Source organism: Bufo gargarizans, chromosome 9, assembly GCF_014858855.1.
Source record: "Bufo gargarizans isolate SCDJY-AF-19 chromosome 9, ASM1485885v1, whole genome shotgun sequence".
Lineage (NCBI taxonomy): Eukaryota > Metazoa > Chordata > Amphibia > Anura > Bufonidae > Bufo > Bufo gargarizans.
The window spans coordinates 21,294,709-21,314,310 of NC_058088.1; the positions used below are offsets into that span (position 1 = coordinate 21,294,709).

General features: G+C 46.4%; 1 protein-coding gene across 1 annotated transcript in view; it reads left to right on the forward strand.

Annotated features, from left to right (window-relative positions):
* LOC122919317 (H-2 class II histocompatibility antigen, E-S beta chain-like) overlaps positions 1-19,602 on the forward strand; it is a 92,199-nt gene that overhangs the window by 638 nt on the left and 71,959 nt on the right. The gene's annotated exons all lie outside the window — the stretch shown is intronic.

Below are 19,602 nucleotides of genomic sequence, written 5' to 3' on the forward strand. Positions count from 1 at the left end.
GGAGCATAGGCCGCGCATTCACTTCAATGGGAGAGGCAGGGATTAGCGCTTGGTGGTGGACAGTGTCCTCCAGCCACAGTACTCCCCGCTCCGTTCGTGATATAGGTGCAGGACCCGCACCTATCAGACAATGGGGGCATATCCTAGTGATATGCCCCCATTGTCTAAGATGGGAATACCCCTTTAACCACTTAAGGACCACGGGTTTATACCCCCCTAGTGACCAGGCCCTTTTTTTTACAAATCGGCTCTTCACAAATTTAACGGTTTATTGCTCGGTCATGCAACTTGGCACCCAAATGAATTTTAGCTCCTTTTCTTCTCACAAATACAGCTTTCTTTTGGTGGTATTTGATTGCTGCTGAGATTTTTCGTTTTTCTGATATTAATCAAAAAAGACCGCAATTTTTTTAAAAAAAGTGTATTTTTTACTTTTTCTGGTAAAATTGTTCAAATATAATTACATTTCTATACAAGTTTGTGTCAGATTTATTGTGCTACATGTCTTTGATAAAAAAAAAAATGCAATACGTGTATATTTATTGGTTTGCGCAAAAGTTATAGCGTTTACAAACTATGGTACAAAAATGTGAATTTCCGCTTTTTGAAGCAGCTCTGACTTTCTGAGCACCTGTCATGTTTCTTGAGGTGCTAGAATGCCAGGATAGCATAAATACCCCCAAATGACCCCATTTTAGAAAGAAGACACCCCAAAGTATTCGCGGAGGGGCATGGTGAGTTCATGTATGATTTAATTTTTTTTCACAAGTTAGCAGAAAATTACACTTTCTGGGGAAAAAAAATAATAAAGTTTCCATTTCTGCTAACTTCTGGCAAAAAAAATTAAAAATCTCCTACGGACTTACTGTGCCCCTCAGTGAATACCTTGGGGTGTCTACTTTCCGAAACATGTGGGGTGTGTTTACTGTTCTGGCATTTTGGGCGGGGCTAAATTGTGAGCAACCCTGTAAAGCCTAAAGGTACTCGTTGGACTTTCGGCCCCTTTGCCCACCTAGGCTGCAAAAAAGTGTCACACATGTGGTATCACCGTACTCAGGAGAAGTTGGGCAATGTGTTTTGGGGTGTCATTTTACATATACCCATGCTGGGTGAGAGAAATATCTCTGTAAATTGACAACTTTGTATACATTTTTTTTTTAAAGTTGTCATTTACAGAGATATTTCTCACACACAGTATGGGTATATGTAAAAAATACACCCCAAAACACATTCCCCAACTTCTTCTGAGTACGGTGATACCAGATGTGTGACACTTTTTTGAAGCCTAGGTGCGCAAAGGGGCCCAAATTCCAATGAGTACCTTCAGGATTTCACAGGGCATTTTTACGCATTGAACTCGCCATGCCCCTCATAAGTGATCTTTATAGCACCGCAGCGATTTTATGGTGTTTTTGCAGTGATCAGAAAAAAATAATTTCTGTCACTGTGGTGGGGCGGACTCTTACAGGGGGGTGATCAATGACAGGGGGGTGATCAGGGAGTCTATATGGGGTGATCAGGGGTTAATAAGTGACGGGGGGGGGGGTAATGTGTGTGTGGTGCTTGGTGCTACTTACAGAGCTGCCTGTGTCCTCTGGTGGTCGATCCAAGCAAAAGGGACCACCAGACTGCAGGAAGCAGGCAGATCAGACGCTATTTACAAAATAGCGTCTGACATACCTATTTGAATGGTTCTTTTAAAAATCTACAGCCTGCCAGCCAATAATCGCTGCCAGCAGGCTGTAGTTAACCACTTCAACCCCGCTAGCTAAAACCCTCTTCATGACCAGGCCACTTTTTACACTTCGGCACTACACTACTTTCACCGTTTATCGCTCGGTCATGCAGCTTACCACCCAAATGAATTTTACCTCCTTTTCTTCTCACTAATAGAGCTTTCATTTGGTGGTATTTTATTGCTGCTGACATTTTTACTTTTTTTGTTATTAATTGAAATGTAACGTTTTTTTTGCAAAAAAATGACATTTTTCACTTTCAGCTGTAAAATTTTGCAAACAAAAACGACATCCATATATATATTTTTCGCTAAATTTATTGTTCTACATGTCTTTGATAAAAAAAAATGTTTGGGCAAAAAAATAATGGTTTGGGTAAAAGTTATAGCGTTTACAAACTATGGTACAAAAATGTGAATTTCCGCTTTTTGAAGCAGCTCTGACTTTCTGAGCACCTGTCATGATTCCTGAGGTTCTACAATGCCCAGACAGTAGAAAACCCCACAAATGACCCCATTTCGGAAAGTAGACACCCTAAGGTATTCGCTGATGGGCATAGTGAGTTCATAGAACTTTTTATTTTTTGTCACAAGTTAGCGGAAAATGATGATTTTTATTTAAATTTTAATTTTCTTATAAAGTCTCATATTCCACTAACTTGCGACAAAAAATAAAAAATTCTAGGAACTCGCCGTGCCCCTCACGGAGTACCTTGGGGTGTCTTCTTTCCAAAATGGGGTCACTTGTGGCGTAGTTATACTGCCCTGGCAATTTAGGGGCCCAAATGTGTAAGAAGTACTTTGCAATCAAAATGTGTAAAAAATGGCCTGCGAAATCCGAAAGGTGCACTTTGGAATATGTGCCCCTTTGCCCACCTTGGCAGCAAAAAAGTGTGACACATCTGGTATCGCCGTACTCAGGAGAAGTTGGGGAATGTGTTTTGGGGTGTCATTTTACATATACCCATGCTGGGTGAGAGAAATATCTTGGCAAAAGACAACTTTTCCCATTTTTTTATACAAAGTTGGCATTTGACCAAGATATTTTTCTCACCCAGCATGGGTATATGTAAAATGACACCCCAAAACACATTGCCCAACTTCTCCTGAGTACGGCGATACCAGATGTGTGACACTTTTTTGCAGCCAAGGTGGGCAAAGGGGCACATATTCCTTTTAGGAGGGCATTTTTAGACATTTGGATCCCAGACTTCTTCTCACACTTTCGGGCCCCTATAAAGCCAGGGCAGTATAAATACCCCACATGTGACCCCACTTTGGAAAGAAGACACCCCAAGGTATTCAATGAGGGGCCTGGCGAGTTCATAGAAATTTTTTTTTTTTTGCATAAGTTAGCGGAAATTGATTTTTTTTATTTTTTTTCTCACAAAGTCTCACTTTCCGCTAACTTAGGACAAAAATTTCAATCTTTCATGGACTCAATATGCCCCTCACGGAATACCTTGGGGTGTCTTCTTTCCGAAATGGGGTCACATGTGGGGTATTTACACTGCCCTGGCTTTTTAGGGCCCTAAAGCGTAAGAAGAAGTCTGGAATATAAATGTCAATGACAGGGGGGTGATCAATGACAGGGGGGTGATCACCCATATAGACTCCCTGATCACCCCCCTGTCATTGATCACCCCCCTGGTAAGGCTCCATTCAGACGTCCGTATGATTTTTACGGATCCATGGATCGGATCCGCAAAACACATGTGGACGTCTGAATGGAGCCTTACAGGGGGGTGATCAATGACAGGGGGTGATCAGGGTGATCACCCCCCTGTCATTGATCACCCCCCTGTAAGGCTCCATTCAGACATCCGTATGATTTTTACGGATACATGGATCGGATCCGCAAAACACATGCGGACGTCTGAATGGAGCCTTACAGGGGGGTGATCAATGACAGGGGGTGATCAGGGTGATCACCCCCCTGTCATTGATCACCCCCCCTGTAAGGCTCCATTCAGACGTCCGTATGATTTTTACAGATCCATGGATACATGGATCGGATCCGCAAAACACATGCGGACGTCTGAATGGAGCCTTACAGGGGGGTTATCAATGACAGGGGGTGATCAGGGAGTGTATATGGATGATCACCTCCCTGTAAGGCTCCATTCAGACGTCCGTATGATTTTTACAGATCCATGGATACATGGATCGGATCCGCAAAACACATGCGGACGTCTGAATGGAGCCTTACAGGGGGGTGATCAATGACAGGGGGTGATCAGGGAGTGTATATGGGTGATCACCCGCCTGTCATTGATCACCCCCCTGTAAGGCTCCATTCAGACGTCCGCATGTGTTTTGCGGATCCGATCCATGTATCCGTGGATCCGTTAAAATCATACGGACGTCTGAATGGAGACTTACAGGGGGGTGATCAATGACAGGGGGTGATCAGGGAGTCTATATGGGTGATCACCCCCCTGTCATTGATCACCCCCCTGTAAGGCTCCATTCAGACGTCCGCATGTGTTTTGCGGATCCGATCCATGTATCCGTGGATCCGTAAAAATCATACGGACGTCTAAACGGAGCCTGACAGGGGGGTGATCAATGACAGGGGGGTGATCAGGGAGTTTATATGGGGTGATCAGGGGTTTATAAGGGGTTAATAAGTGACAGGGGGGGGTGTAGTTTAGTGGTGTTTGGTGCTACTTTACTGAGCTGCCTGTGTCCTCTGGTGGTCGATCCAAACAAAAGGGACCACCAGAGGACCAGGTAGCAGGTATATTAGACGCTGTTATCAAAACAGCGTCTAATATACCTGTTAGGGGTTAAAAAAAATCAGATCTCCAGCGAGCGATCGCCGCTGGCAGGCTGGAGATCCACTCGCTTACCTTCCGTTCCTGTGTGCGCGCGTTCACAGGAAATCTCGCGTCTCGCGGGATGACGCATATATGCGTGACTGCGCGCAGGGCTGCCGCCTCCGGACCGCACATCTGCGTTAGGCGGTCCGGAGGCGGTTAAACTTGAATACTGCACAATTCTGTGAACGCGCGTTCACAGGAAATCTCAGGTCTCACGAGATGACGCCAATACGCGTCACTGAGACCTGAGAGCGCTGACGTCTATCGGCGTATCGCAACCAAAATGATTGTCACCTGCTTTTAGCATTTTAAGCTGGCACCATCGCTATGTTGATTAAAGTACCTTATTTCCTGCAGTCTTCTTTTTACTTATTTTCGTTTTGTAGTTTTTATATAAAAGTGATTTTTATGTTATGCTAATTAGGGTCCAAAGTGCCCAGAGGGGCGTTTTTTCACTCTCCGGTGCCCAGTGATGCCCCCCTGCAGTGCCCAAGAACGCCTCCTGATCATCAAATAACCTCCCACAGCCCGGCAAACGGTTCCGCCCCTTCCCCACGTCATAATCTACCTTATAGAAATGCCCCGTCCTCCTTCCTGTCTGCGGCCAGAAAACTCGCGCAGGCGCAGTACCGCCTGCACGATCATCAACCGCCTGTCACTTTATGTGGTGATAACTTTAAAACGCTTTGACTTATCGAGGCCATTCTGAGATAGTTTTTTCGTCACATATTGTACTTCATGACAGTGGTAAAATGGAGTCAAAAAAATTCATTTCTATTTATAAGAAATACCAAATTTACCAAAAATTTTGAAAAATTAGCAAATTTTCAAGTTTCAATTTCTCTACTTAATTTTTTTTTATTTATTTACATTCCCCATATGTCTACTTCATGTTTTGATCATTTTGGGAATGCCATTTTATTTTTTGGGGATGTTACAAGGCTTAGGAGTTTAGAAGCAAATCTTGAAATTTTTCAGAAATTTTCTAAAACCCACTTTTTAAAGGACCAGTTCAGGTCTGAAGTCACTTTGTGAGGCTTACATAATAGAAACCACCCAAAATGACCCCATTCTAGAAACTACACCCCTCAAGGTATTCAAAACTGATTTTACAAACTTTGTTAACCCTTTAGGTGTTCCACAAGAATTAATGGAAAATAGATATACAATTACAACATTTCAGAATTTGTCAGATTTTACATTTTAATAATTTTTTTCCAGTTACAAAGCAAGGGTTAACAGCCAAACAAAACTCAATATTTATGGCTCTTATTCTGTAGTTTACAGAAACACCCCATATGTGGTCGTAAACTGCTGTACGGGCACACGGCGGGGCGCAGAAGGAAAGGAACACCATACGGTTTTTGGAAGGCACATTTTGCTGGACTGGATTTTTGACACCATGTCCCATTTGAAGCCCCCCTGATGCACCCCTAGAGTAGAAACTCCAAAAAAGTGACCCCATTTTAGAAACTACGGGATAGGGTGGCAGTTTGGTTGGTACTAGTTTAGGGTACATATGATTTTTGGTTGCTCTATATTACACTTTTTGTGAGGGAAGGTAACAAGAAATAGCTGTTTTGGCACCGTTTTTATTTTTTGTTATTTACAACATCATTCATCTGACAGGTTAGATCATGTGGTATCTTTATAGACCAGGTTGTCACGGACGCGGCGATACCTAATATGTATACAATTTTTTTATTTATGTAAGTTTTACACAATGATTTCATTAAAAATAATAATAATAATAATCATGTTTTAGGCCTCTTTCACACGGGCGTCATATTTTTGGCCCGGATAAGATTCGGGTGCGTCACGGGAAAATACGCGATTTTTCCGCGCGAGTGCAAAACATTGTGATGCGTTTTGCAGGCGCGTGAGATAAATCGGTATGTTTGGTACCCAAACCCGGACTTCTTCACAGAAGTTCGGGTTTGGGTTAGGTGTTCTGTAGATTGTATTATTTTCCCTTATAACATGGTTATAAGGGAAAATAATAGCATTCTTAATACAGAATGCTTAGTAAAATAGGGATGTGTCATGGAACCATGAACCAGACGTACAACAAGAGATGAGTGGAAATAAGAAGGCTTTATTGAAAATAAAGCTGTAAGGCAAAAGTCCAAACGGATGGCTAAACCGAAGCAGGGTCTTGCGAAACCAGGGATCAGGAACCAGAAGGGTAGTCAGACGAAGCCAGGATCAGGAACCAGAAGCAGCAGCAGTCTTAGAAGCATGTGAGCACAGGAGGACCAAGCAAGGAACTGAAGCCACAGACCTCCTATATATATGAGCTAGGCATCCAGCTCCTCCCAGTGGGAAGGAGGAGCCGCAGGGTGGGAGGCTACAAGAAACCCAGAAACCAAGATGGCCGCCAGCACATGTCAAACGAAGGAGAACAGCAAGGAGGTAAGACCATGACAGTACCTCCCCCTCAAGGGCCCCTCCTCCGCGGAGTAAGGAACGGTTTCTGAGGGAAGCGTGCGTGGAAGGCTCGGAGCAAGGCAGGAGCATGGACATCTGCGGAGGGAACCCAGGAACGCTCCTCTGGACCATAACCACGCCAATGGACCAAAAACTGCACCCGGCCGCGGACCAGGCGTGAGTCCAGGATATTGCTCACCTCATACTCCTCACGATTGCCCACTTGGACCGGACGAGGCCGAGGAATCGAGGAAGTAAAACGATTACACACCAGTGGCTTCAACAGGGAGACATGAAACACGTTGGAGATCCGCATGCCAGGAGGAAGCGCACGGGCATAGGCTACCGGGTTTACCCTGCGAAGCACTCGGAAGGGACCAACAAAGCGAGGCGCCAGCTTGGGAGTGGGCACTCGAAGGTTGAGGTTGCGGGTGGACAACCATACGCGGTCTCCGACCTGGTAGGAAGGAGCGGGCGCTCGTCTGCGATCAGCCTGGAGTCTCTGGCGCTGCGCAGAGACCTCAAGGGACCTCTGGATCTGTACCCAAGAAGCACGTAGGACGGAAAGGTGATCCTCCACAGCCGGAATATCCTGGGGAGAGAATACCTCCGGTAACACGGCAGGTTGGAACCCATAATTGGCCATGAAGGGAGACGTCCCAGAGGAAGAGTTCACCGCCGTGTTCCTGGCAAACTCAGCCCAAGGCAGGAGGTCAACCCAATTGTCTTGGTGATCGGAGACATAGCAACGAAGGAATTGCTCCAAGGCCTGATTGGATCGTTCTGCGGCCCCATTGGACTGAGGGTGGTAGGCCGAGGAGAAAGAGAGATGAATCCCCAACTGGGAGCAAAAGGCGCGCCAGAACCTGGACACAAACTGACTCCCCCGATCCGACACAATCTCCTTGGGCAAACCGTGCAACCGGAAGACCTCCCTGGCAAAAATCGAGGCCAACTCTTGTGCAGAGGGTAACTTCTTGAGAGGAACACAGTGGCACATTTTGGAAAACCGATCCACTATCATGAGAATGACCGTATGGCCTCGGGATGCAGGGAGGTCCACAATGAAATCCATCCCCAGGTGTGACCATGGACACTCCCCGGTGGCTATGGGTTGCAAAAGGCCCAACGGAAGGTGCCGAGGGGACTTACTCTGGGCACAAACGGAGCATGCCGCTACATATGCGGCGATGTCGGAACGTAGAGAAGGCCACCAGAACAGACGTGAAACAGCCCAGGACAGCTGATTCTTTCCAGGATGCCCCGCGGCCTTGGAGTTATGGTAGGTTCGCAACAACCGAGTGCGCAACTCCTCAGGCACAAAACACCTGCCGTTGGGTCTCCCAGAGGGAGCACCAGATTGAGCCGCCAAAATCTGCTCACCCAGGGGAGAGGTCAGGCTGGTGCGAATGGCGGCCAGGATCTGATTCGGAGGTATGACCGAAGTCGGAATCGACTCCTCCCCGGACAGCTCGGACTACTGCCGTGATAAGGCATCCGCTCTGATGTTCTTGGAACTGGGTAGGTAGGAGACCACGTAATTAAAACGTGACAAGAACAGAGCCCATCTGGCCTGACGTGGTGTCAATCTCTTGGCCTCAGAGAGGTAGGTCAGATTCTTGTGGTCCGTCAGGATGAGAACCGGAACCACCGAGCCCTCGAGCAAGTGCCTCCATTCTTTAAGGGCCTGCATGATGGCCAATAACTCCCTGTCACCAATCTGGTAGTTGCACTCCGCGGAAGACAGTTTCCGGGAGTAAAACCCACAAGGAAGCAGAGGACCCTCTGGTGTTCTACGCTGAGACAGGAGGGCGCCTACTCCCGTCTCAGACGCGTCCACCTCGAGGACAAACGGCAACCCAGGGTTGGGATGCGACAGAATCGGAGCCGACACAAAGGCGGACTTTAGAGCCTCAAAAGCTCGGATGGCCTCGGGCGGCCAGACCTGGGGATTACTGCCCTTCCTGGTCAGATCCGTGAGAGGCTTGGCTAGCATGGAAAAGTCCCTGATGAACTTCCGATAATAATTGGCGAAGCCCAAAAAGCGCTGCAGGGCACGGAGACCACTGGGCTGGGGCCACTGTAAGACAGCCGAAACCTTCTCAGGATCCATGGAGAACCCCTCAGCGGAAATGATGTAACCCAAGAAGGTTACCTGGGATCGGTGAAATTCGCATTTCTCAAGCTTACCGAACAGCTTGTTCTCTCGTAACCGTTGCAACACTCGTCTGACATCCAGAATGTGGGCCTCCATGGATTCAGAATATACCAAGATGTCATCCAAATAGACCACCACACACTGCTGCAACAGGTCACGGAAAACATCGTTGATGAATTCCTGGAAGACTGCGGGCGCATTGCACAACCCAAAGGGCATAACCAAGGATTCATAATGACCGGTCCTGGTGTTAAACGCGGTCTTCCACTCATCGCCCGCCTTGATCCTTACCAGGTTATATGCCGCCCTCAGGTCGAGTTTGGTAAAGACCGTGGCCCCTTTGAGGCGATCGAACAGCTCGGAAATCAAGGGTATCGGGTAAGCGTTCTTGATCGTGATGCGATTGAGACCCCTGTAATCGATGCAAGGCCTCAACTCACCGCCCTTCTTTTTCACAAAGAAAAATCCAGCCCCTGCCGGGGACGAGGATTTGCGAATGTGTCCGCGTGAAAGCGCCTCCCTCACGTACTCCTCCATGGCCTCATTCTCCGCTACCGACAGTGGATAGACTTTGCCACGAGGCGGAACGGCACCAGATTGTAACTCTATGGCACAATCGTATGGGCGGTGCGGAGGTAGGGCAACCGCACGCACCTTATCGAATACATCCCGGTACTCCTCGTATTCAGGAGGCAACAGAGAGTCCGAGGAAGTACACAGCAACTTGACAGGCCCATGGATGCAACTAGCCCCACACTGCGGTGACCACGAGAGGATCTCGGCCGATTTCCAATCGAAAGTCGGATTATGCTTCTGGAGCCAGGGGTACCCCAAGACCACCGAGTAGTGTGGAGACGAAATAACCTGGAGACAGACCGACTCTCTGTGAACGGCACCAATGGCCATCCCCACTGGAAGGGTCTCATGAGTCACGTGTGGCGGCAGAAGGGGTCTGCCGTCTATCGCCTCAAGAGCCAGTGGGGAACCTCGAGGCTGCAGAGGAATGGAATTGGCGGCAGCGAACACACTATCAATGAACAAACCACCAGCACCAGAGTCCACCAACGCCTGGGTCGTCACCGAGCCCCCGACCCAGGAGAGGACAACAGTAATCAGTGGTTTGTCAACACGGGAAACCGGGGACGAGGAGACTCCACCCAAGATCTGCCCCCGACAGTATCTCAGGTGCGAGCGTTTCCCGGACGGTTCGGGCATGCCAACCGAAAATGCCCACCGAGACCACAGTACATGCATCGGCCCTCGCGTCTCCGGAGTACCCTCTCCCCCTCGGACAGGCGAGCAAACCCCAGCTGCATGGGTTCACCCCCAGACAAGTCATCCCCAGGAGGCGTGGGAGGAGAGGGAGGCACGGGTGGGACAGCAAACGTAGGCGCCAATCTGTTAGAAGGCCTCCGCAGGCTCTCCTTAAAGGAAGGTCTCTCCCTGAGTCTGGTGTCAATCAAAATCAGGAAAGAAATAAGAGACTCGAGCTCCACTGGTAGGTCCTTAGCTGCAACCTCATCCTTCAAGGCATCCGAGAGACCATGAGAGAAAGCAGCGACCAGAGCCTCATTATTCCAGCCCACCTCTGCTGCCAGGGTACGAAACTCAATGGCGTATTCAGCTACGGATCGTGAACCCTGTCTGATGGACATAAGGAGCTTCGCAGCAGAGGCAGCACGAGCCGGCACATCGAATACCTTCCGAAGAGAAGCAACAAAACCAGAAAACTCGGCAACCACCGGATTGTTGTTCTCCCATAAAGGGCTGGCCCAGGCCAAGGCCTTGTCCAAGAGCAGCGAGATCAAGAAGCCCACCTTTGATCTCTCAGTAGGAAAGGCATGTGGCAGCAACTCAAAGTAAATGCCCACCTGGTTAAGGAAACCTCGGCACTGAGTTGGCTCTCCCCCAAAGCGCTGTGGAAGGGGGGCAGAACCGGTCATACCCCGAAACACCGCAGGCGCAGCAACAGGTGTCGGGGTAGACTCTGGCGCAACAACCGGAGCGGCAGTAGGAGCGGGCCCAGGAGCGACAACCGACCCATCGGCAACGGAAGCTTAATGAGCCGTGCGTTCAAGCAGGGTTTGCAACGCCACAGCGAACCGACCCAACAGGTGATCCTGCTGATCAAGTCTGGCAACCAGCGTAGGTAGCGAGGATGGCCCTGTACCGTCAGAATTCATGGCTTGGTCCTAATGTCATGGAACCATGAACCAGACGTACAACAAGAGATGAGTGGAAATAAGAAGGCTTTATTGAAAATAAAGCTGTAAGGCAAAAGTCCAAACGGATGGCTAAACCGAAGCAGGGTCTTGCGAAACCAGGGATCAGGAACCAGAAGGGTAGTCAGACGAAGCCAGGATCAGAAACCAGCAGGGTAGTCAGACGAAGCCAGGATCAGGAATCAGCAGGGTAGTCAGACGAAGCCAGGATCAGGAACCAGAAGCAGCAGCAGTCTTAGAAGCATGTGAGCACAGGAGGACCAAGCAAGGAACTGAAGCCACAGACCTCCTATATATATGAGCTAGGCATCCAGCTCCTCCCAGTGGGAAGGAGGAGCCGCAGGGTGGGAGGCTACAAGAAACCCAGAAACCAAGATGGCCGCCAGCACATGTCAAACGAAGGAGAACAGCAAGGAGGTAAGACCATGACAGGATGGAGGGGTTAAAAAAATAAATAAAGATTTAACTCACCTTAATCCACTTGATCGCGCAGCCCGGCTTCTCTTCTGTCTTCATCTTTGCTATGCACAGGAATAGGACCTTTGATGACGTCACTGCGCTCATCACATGGTCCATCACATGATCTTTTAGCATGGCGATGGACCATGTGATGAGCGCAGTGACGTCATCACAGGTCCTATTCCTGTGCACAGAAAAGATGAAGACAGAAGAGAAACCGGGCTGCGCGATCAAGTGGATTAAGGCAAGTTAAATAATTTTTTATTTTTTTAACCCCCTCCAGCCCTATTGTACTATGCATTCTGTATTAAGAATGCTATTATTTTCCCTTATAACCATGTTATAAGGGAAAGTAATAGTAATCGGGTCTCCATCCCGATCGTCTCCTAGCAACCGTGCGTGAAAATCGCACCACATCCGCACTTGCTTGCGGATGCTTGCTATTTTTACGCAGCCCTATTCACTTCTATGGGGCCTGCGTTGCGTGAAAAATGCACAAAATAGAGCTTGCTGCGATTTTCACGCAACACACAAGTGATGCGTGAAAATCACCGCTCATTTGCACAGCCCCATAGAAATGAATGGGTCCGGATTCAATGCGGGTGCAATGCGTTCACCTCACGCATTGCACCTGCGCGGAAAACTCGCCCGTGTGAAAGGGGCCTTAGTGTTTCCATAGTCTGAGAACCATAGTTTTTTTCAGTTTTTGGGCGATTATCTTGGGTAGGGTATGATTTTTGCAGGATGAGATGACGGTTTGATTAGCACTATTTTGGGGTGCGTATGACTTTTTGATCACTTGCTATTACACTTTTTGTGATGTAAGGTGATGAAAAATGGCTTTTTAAAACTTTTTTTATTTATTTTTTACGGTATTCACCTGAGGGGTTAGGCCATGTGATATTTTTATAGAGCAGGTTATTACGGATGCGGCGTTACCTAATATGTATAGTTTTTTTTATTTACTTATGTTTTACACAATAACAGCTTTTTTAAAACAAAAAAAATGATGTCTCCATATTCTGAGCCATAGTTTTTTTATTTTTTGGGAGATTGTATCAGGTAGGAGCTCATTTTTTGCAGGATGAGGTGACGGTTAGATTGGTACTATTTTGGTGGGCATAAGCCTTTTTGATCGCTTGCTGTTGCACTTTTTGTGATGTAAGGTGACAAAAAATTGTTTATTTAGCACAGTTTTTATTTTTTACAGTGTTCATCTGAGGGGTTAGGTCATGTTATATGTTTCTAGAGCTGGTCGATACGGACGCGAAGATACCTAATATGTCTACTTTTTTTCCCCCCTATTTTTTACCACATTTTTTTTTACTTTATTTGGGGAAAATTAAGTTTTTGTTTATTTTTACTTTTAAGTTTAATTTTTGGGGGGGAAACTTTATTTTTTAAACTTTTTTCACTTTATTTTTTTGTCCCACCTTGGGACTTCAATTTTTGGGGGTCTAATTCCCTTTACAATGCATTCCAATACTTCTGTATTAGAATGCATTGGCTGTATGAGTAATACAGTGTGCATTACTCATACAGCTTCCTGCCTGTGAGATCCAGGGGGCTGGATCTCACAGGTTCATCACCGGAAGGCAGCACCGCAGCCTTCCATGCCATCGGGTCCCCATTACAGCCGCACAGGGACCCGATGGCACTTCCGACCGCCCGCCGCAACTCCAGTAAAAGCCGCAAACCGCAGGTCTAAATTGACCTGCGGTTTGCAGCGATCGCTAACACGGGAGGGGTCCCCCCGCACATTTTCCCAGGGTGCCGGGCGGCGGTGATCGGAACTACACATGACGTACCGGTACGTCATGTATCCTTAAGTACCGGAGAAGATGAAAAGGAGATGAAAATTTTAAGTTTCACTTTTTGGGCAGATTCTCAATTTTAATATATTTTTTCCTGTAACACATCAAGGGTTAAACAGCCAAAGAAAACTCAATATGTGGTTGTAAACTGCTGTATAGGCACACGGTGCAGAAGGAAAGGAGCACCATATGGATTTTGGAGGGCAGATTTCACTGGGATAATTTTAAGTTGCCATATGACATTTAAAGATGCCCTGATGCACCCCTAGAGTAGAAACTCCAAAAAGTGATCCCATTTTGGAAATTATAGAATAAGGTGACAGATTTATTGGTACTATTTTGTGGTATATATGACTTTTGATTGCTCTATATTACACTTTTGTGAGGCAAGATAACCAAAAAAATGGCTGTTCTGGCACAGTTTTTATTTTTCGTACCTTACAATGTTCATCTGACAGGTTAGATCATGTGATATTTTATAGAGCAAACTGTTACAGAGGCAATGATATAAAATATGTCTACTTTTTTCTTTTAAGTTTTACATAATAAAGCATTTTTTTTTTTAAATCACCTTTTTCTGAAAGCCATATTTTTCTGGCGATTATCTTATGTAGGGGCTCAGTTTTTGGGGCATGAGGTGATGGTTTGATACTATTTTGGGGTACATACGACTTTTTGAGTGTTTGGTATTACACTTTTTGTGATGTATGGTGGCCCAAAAAAAATTATGTTTTTTTGGCACCGTTTTTATTTTTTTAAGTTTTTCACTTGAGGAGGGTAATTCATGTGATATTAGATAGAGCAGGTTGTTTAGGATGTGGTGATTCCTAATTTGTCAATTTTTTTATATTTATTTTGGTTTTACACAATAAAAGCATTTTTGAAAGAAAAACAATCATGTTTTTAGGTCTCTATTTTCTGAAAGCCATATCTTATTTTTTGCCGATTTTGTCTTAGTTAGGCCTCATGCACACGACCGTTGTGTGCATCCGTGGCCGTTGTGCCGCTTTCCGTTTTTTTTCGCGGACCCATTGACTTTCAATGGGTCCGTGGAAAAATCGGAAAATGCACCGTTTGGCAGCCGCATCCGTGATCCGTGTTTCCTGGCCGTGAAAAAAATATGACCTGTCCTATTTTTTTCACGGCCAATGGTTCACGGACCCATTCAAGTCAATGGGTCCGTGAAAAATCACGGATGCACACAAGATTGTCATCCGCGTCCGTGATCCGTGTCCGTTTTTTCCTATCATTTCAATGGCAAACTTGACTTAGATTTTTTTTTTCCTTTTTCATGTCCGTGGATCCTCCAAAAAACAAGGAAGACCCACGGACGAAAAAACGGTCACGGATCACGGACCTACGGACCCCGTTTTTGCGGACCTTAAAAAAAAACGGTCGTGTGCATAAGGCCTTAGGGTCTCATTTTTTGCAGGATCCAAGTTAGGCTACTTTCACACTTGCGCTTGATCGGATCCGTTCGGAGGCGAGCGGAGCGGAGGCTGAACGCCGCCAGACTGATGCAGTCTGAGCGGATCCGCATCCATTCAGACTGCATCAGGGCTGGACGGAGGCGTTCGGGTCCGCTCGTGAGCCCCTTCAAACGGAGCTCACGAGCGGACCAACGAACGCTAGTGTGAAAGCAGCCTTAATTTACACAAGTCTCCCTAACACGTGTTGGGACTTTATTAAATTATTATTTACAATTGGCCACTAGGACCATCAGTATCCCTTGGTTTACACGTGTTACTAATTTTAAAAGATAGCTTTTATTTCTTGTCCTTAAAACTGTTTTCTTAGAACTCTATATTTTCTTATAATTAAAATTATCAGCATAGCCTGCCTGCCTATTGATGTTTTCACAGTAATATCTATAATTATCGAGTTCGTCCACTAGGTGGCTCAATGCCTCTATAGTGGCTTATTTCATTCGTCCTTTATTGTGCAGGCGTTTCACTGCTTGTATACTACACGCTGTTGCGCCCACGGCGTCTTCAGGGGTATGGGCAGAGGGTTTACACGTGTAAACCAAGGGACACTGATGGTCCTAGTGGCCAATTGTTAATAATATTTTTTTGCAGGGTCTCATTTTTTGCGGACCTGAACCCGAGTTCCGGAAATATTTTTTTACAGTACAAATTAATTTATGAAGTTATTACGTGAAGTCTCGCAAGACATCGCGAAGCAATAACTTTGGCTCATCTGAGCCAATACATTCTAAGGCCTAGTTCACACGAACGTTTTTTTTGCGGGTGTACGGGCCGTTTTTTTGTGTTCCGTATACGGTCCGTATACGGAACCATTCATTTCAATGGTTCCGCAAAAAAAACGGAATGTGTTCCGTATGCATTCCGTTTCCGTATTTCCGTTTTTCCGTTCCGTTGAAAGATAGAGCTTGTCCTATATTTGGCCGTAAATCACGGGTCGTGGCTCCATTCAAGTCAATGGGTCCGCAAAAAAAACGGAACACATACGGAAATGCATCCGTATGTCTTCCGTTTCCGTTCCGTTTTTTCTGAATCATCTATTGAAAATGTTATGCCCAGCCCAATTTTTTCTATGTAATTACTGTATACTGTATATGCCATACGGAAAAACGGAACAGAAAAACGGAAAGGAAACGGAAACACAACGGAACTTAAAAACGGAACAACGGATCCGTGAAAAATGGACCGCAAAAAACAATAAAAGCCATACGGTCGTGTGAACTAGGCCTAATACTGTACGGAGCTCCTGCTCTGTACAGTATTAGAACAAAGTTTTATGCGATTTGCTCATCCCTAATTGGTACCTGACGGGGTGGATAATGTGATATTTTTATAGAGCTTGTTGTTACGGACACGGCGATACCTTATATTTCTGTTTTTAATTTTTAATTTTCTATTGTTTACAAATTTATATGTCTCTTTTTATGGGAAAAAGGCATTTATTTTTTACTTGAAACTTTAATTTTTTTTAAATTGTTAAAAACACTTGTTAAAAACACCTGTTTTTTTTTGTCCCACTATAGGACTTTAACATTACAGGGTCTAGCATTACACAGTGTAAGGCCCCCTGCACATGAACATGTGCACCCCGTGGTCATGTTGCGGGCTGCAAAATGCGGGCCGCAATGCACGAACACAGTCCATGGGGCAGCCGCAGATCCGGCCGTTCTGCAAAAAGATAGGACATGTTCTATCTTTTTGCGGAACGGAAGTACGGGACAAAACCCCACAGAAGCACTCTGTAGTGCTTCCGTAGGGTTCCGTTCCGTGTTTCCGTTCCGCACCATTCCGCATCTCCGGATTTGTGGACCCATTCAAGTGAATGGGTCCGCATCAGTGATGCGGAATGCCCACATAACGGCACCCATGTATTGTGGATCTACAGAGGTCTCATAAGTCTCTGTAGCTGCCGGGCCACAAGGCCTTTGAAATGCTTAGGGCTGCCATAGCAACCATCGGGTCCCTGTCACCGCAGCATGGGTACCTGATGGATCAGGAGAGGGAAAGTGAACCTTCCATATGCCGTGGTCAGCGCTGACCGCTGCATATGAGGGGTTAATCCACCGGCATCTGCGTTATCAGAGATGCTGGTAGATGCAGTTGGGCCCCTGCCACTGATTGTGACACCGCAGATGGGGCAACAGAAGGACCGCAGAACGAGAATGGTCGTCCTGGGGCACCAAGTACCTGCAATTTAGGATTAGCATTCTCATCCTAGGTCCTTAAGCTGTTTATTTTATATCCAATGGTATATCACTAGTATTTGATGGTATGTAATGTAGTCTGCCATTGTACGACAAACTATTTTTGTCCTTCACCTGGTGCCGTTAACCATGTACGGACAGCTTAAAATACGGTCAAGCACATAAATATGTATGGCCAAGTCAGAAAAACAATCATTGACCAGATAATAGTTCATGTAACCGTTGTTCAACCATCAATGTACTTCTATCTAATGTGCATAGCCACATCTTAGGGCTCTTTCACACGCGTGGATGCCGTGCGGGTAATCCGCTGCATGAAAGAGAGCCAAACCCCGTTCCGGAAAGCAGAGACATGGAGCATTACCATGATTGATAATGCTCTGTGCCTCTCTGTGATCTTTTTGCTACAAAATCACGGTGACACCTTTATCTCACTGTGATTTTGCAGTAAAAAGATCACAGAGAGGCACGGAGCGTTATCAATCATGTTACTGCTCCGTGTCTCTGCTGTCCGGAACGGGGCATGGCTCTCTTTCACACAGCGGATTACCCGCACGGCATCCACGAGCGTGAAAGAGCCCTTACAGATAAGGGGTTTGTCTGAGATAATTAAAATTATTGGACAAAAACCTGACCCCAGTTCCTCTTGCCTTTGTTGCCCTTTGTTAGGATGGACTGGTTGGAAACCATGTTATACAAGTTACACAAAGAAAAACTGACCAAATTTTTTTTTTTCTGCTTGTCAAGCTTTTGTTAGCACCTTGTCCTTAGAATTACGTACCTCCCTTCATGATAGTTTAGAAACACTGATTGGTAGGCCATGAAGCTCACCTGTACTTAGTGAAGCAGGAGGGTGGGTTGTTTTGTTTGAAATATCAAATGACGTTTCTTCTTCTATACCTCATTGACTGCCTTCCATTATATTGTCTGCTATATTTCTACTTTGTCTATAAAGTAATTTCAAAACATATTTAAAAAAAAAAAAAAAAAACACACCTAAGAATTGCTTAAAGTGTAGCTGTCGTTTCAGATTATTTTTAATATACTGTAGGGACAGTGATATTAAACATTTGTGTGATGTACTTCATTAGGGGAAGATGTTTCTCTGTTCTAGAAAACAGGCTGTGAAGAGTCTTCTTAGCCAAGCTTTGACTGAGCGTTCCTAAGGAGAGTCTGTCTTCAGTGTTAGGCCTCATGCACACGACCGTTGTGTGCATCCGTGGCCGTTGTGCCGTTTTCCGTTTTTTTTCGCGGACCCATTGACTTTCAATGGGTCCGTGGAAAAATCGGAAAAATGCACCGTTTTGCAGCCGAGGCCGTGATCCATGTATCCTGTCCGTCAAGGTGGAGCTCCCGGCCGGTCGCAGACATCGCAGCAGCAAGCAGGTAAGTATGAATCTTCTACTGTTGTACTATTGCTAAGTAACCATGGCAACCAGGGCTGCAGTAGCTTCCTGGTTGCCATGGTTACCGATCGGAGCCCCAGCGATTAAACGGACTCCGATCGGAACTCCGCTGCCACCAATGATGGGGGGGGGGGGAGCTTGATAAATGTGCCCCAGTGGTTATAACGTTATTGCCATGATAAGAACAGAGGGCTGACGATGCCAGAGTGCCAGACCCGCCATATGACACAGGCGAACCCTGCTAACTTATAATGGGGTCTGTCAGGTTCTAGCATGGTGGCCATCATTGGAATCTGCGATGGCGCTTCCAAGTCATGGGGGGGGGGGAATGGGAGGCCGCACACTGCCACCAATGGTTGTTACTACTATAGAGAGAGGGGGGGCGATGGTGGGCGCACACTGTGCCACCAACGATATTCAAACTGGGGAGGGGGGGGGGGGTCTGCCCCCTGCTGCCTGGCAGCCCTGATCTCTTACAGGGGGATATGATAGTACAATTAACCCCTTCAGGTGCGGCACCTGAGGAGTTAATTGTGCTGATCACGGCCCCCTGTAAGAGATCGGGTGCTGCCAGGCAGCAGGGGGCAGTCATGTACACAGTTTTTCAGTATATTCTAACCTGAAGCGTCCCCATCACCATGGGAACGCCTCTGTGTTAGAATATACTGTCGGAAATGAGTTTCACGATGTAGCTCATATCCGACAGTATATTCTAACGTAGAGGCGTTCCCATGGTGATGGGGACGCTTCAAGTTATGTTCGGGTGTCCGCCTGGCCTTGCGGAGGCAAGCGGATCCGTCCAGACTTATAATGTAAGTCAATGGGGACGGATCCGTTTGAAGATGACACACTGTGGCTCAATTTTCAAACG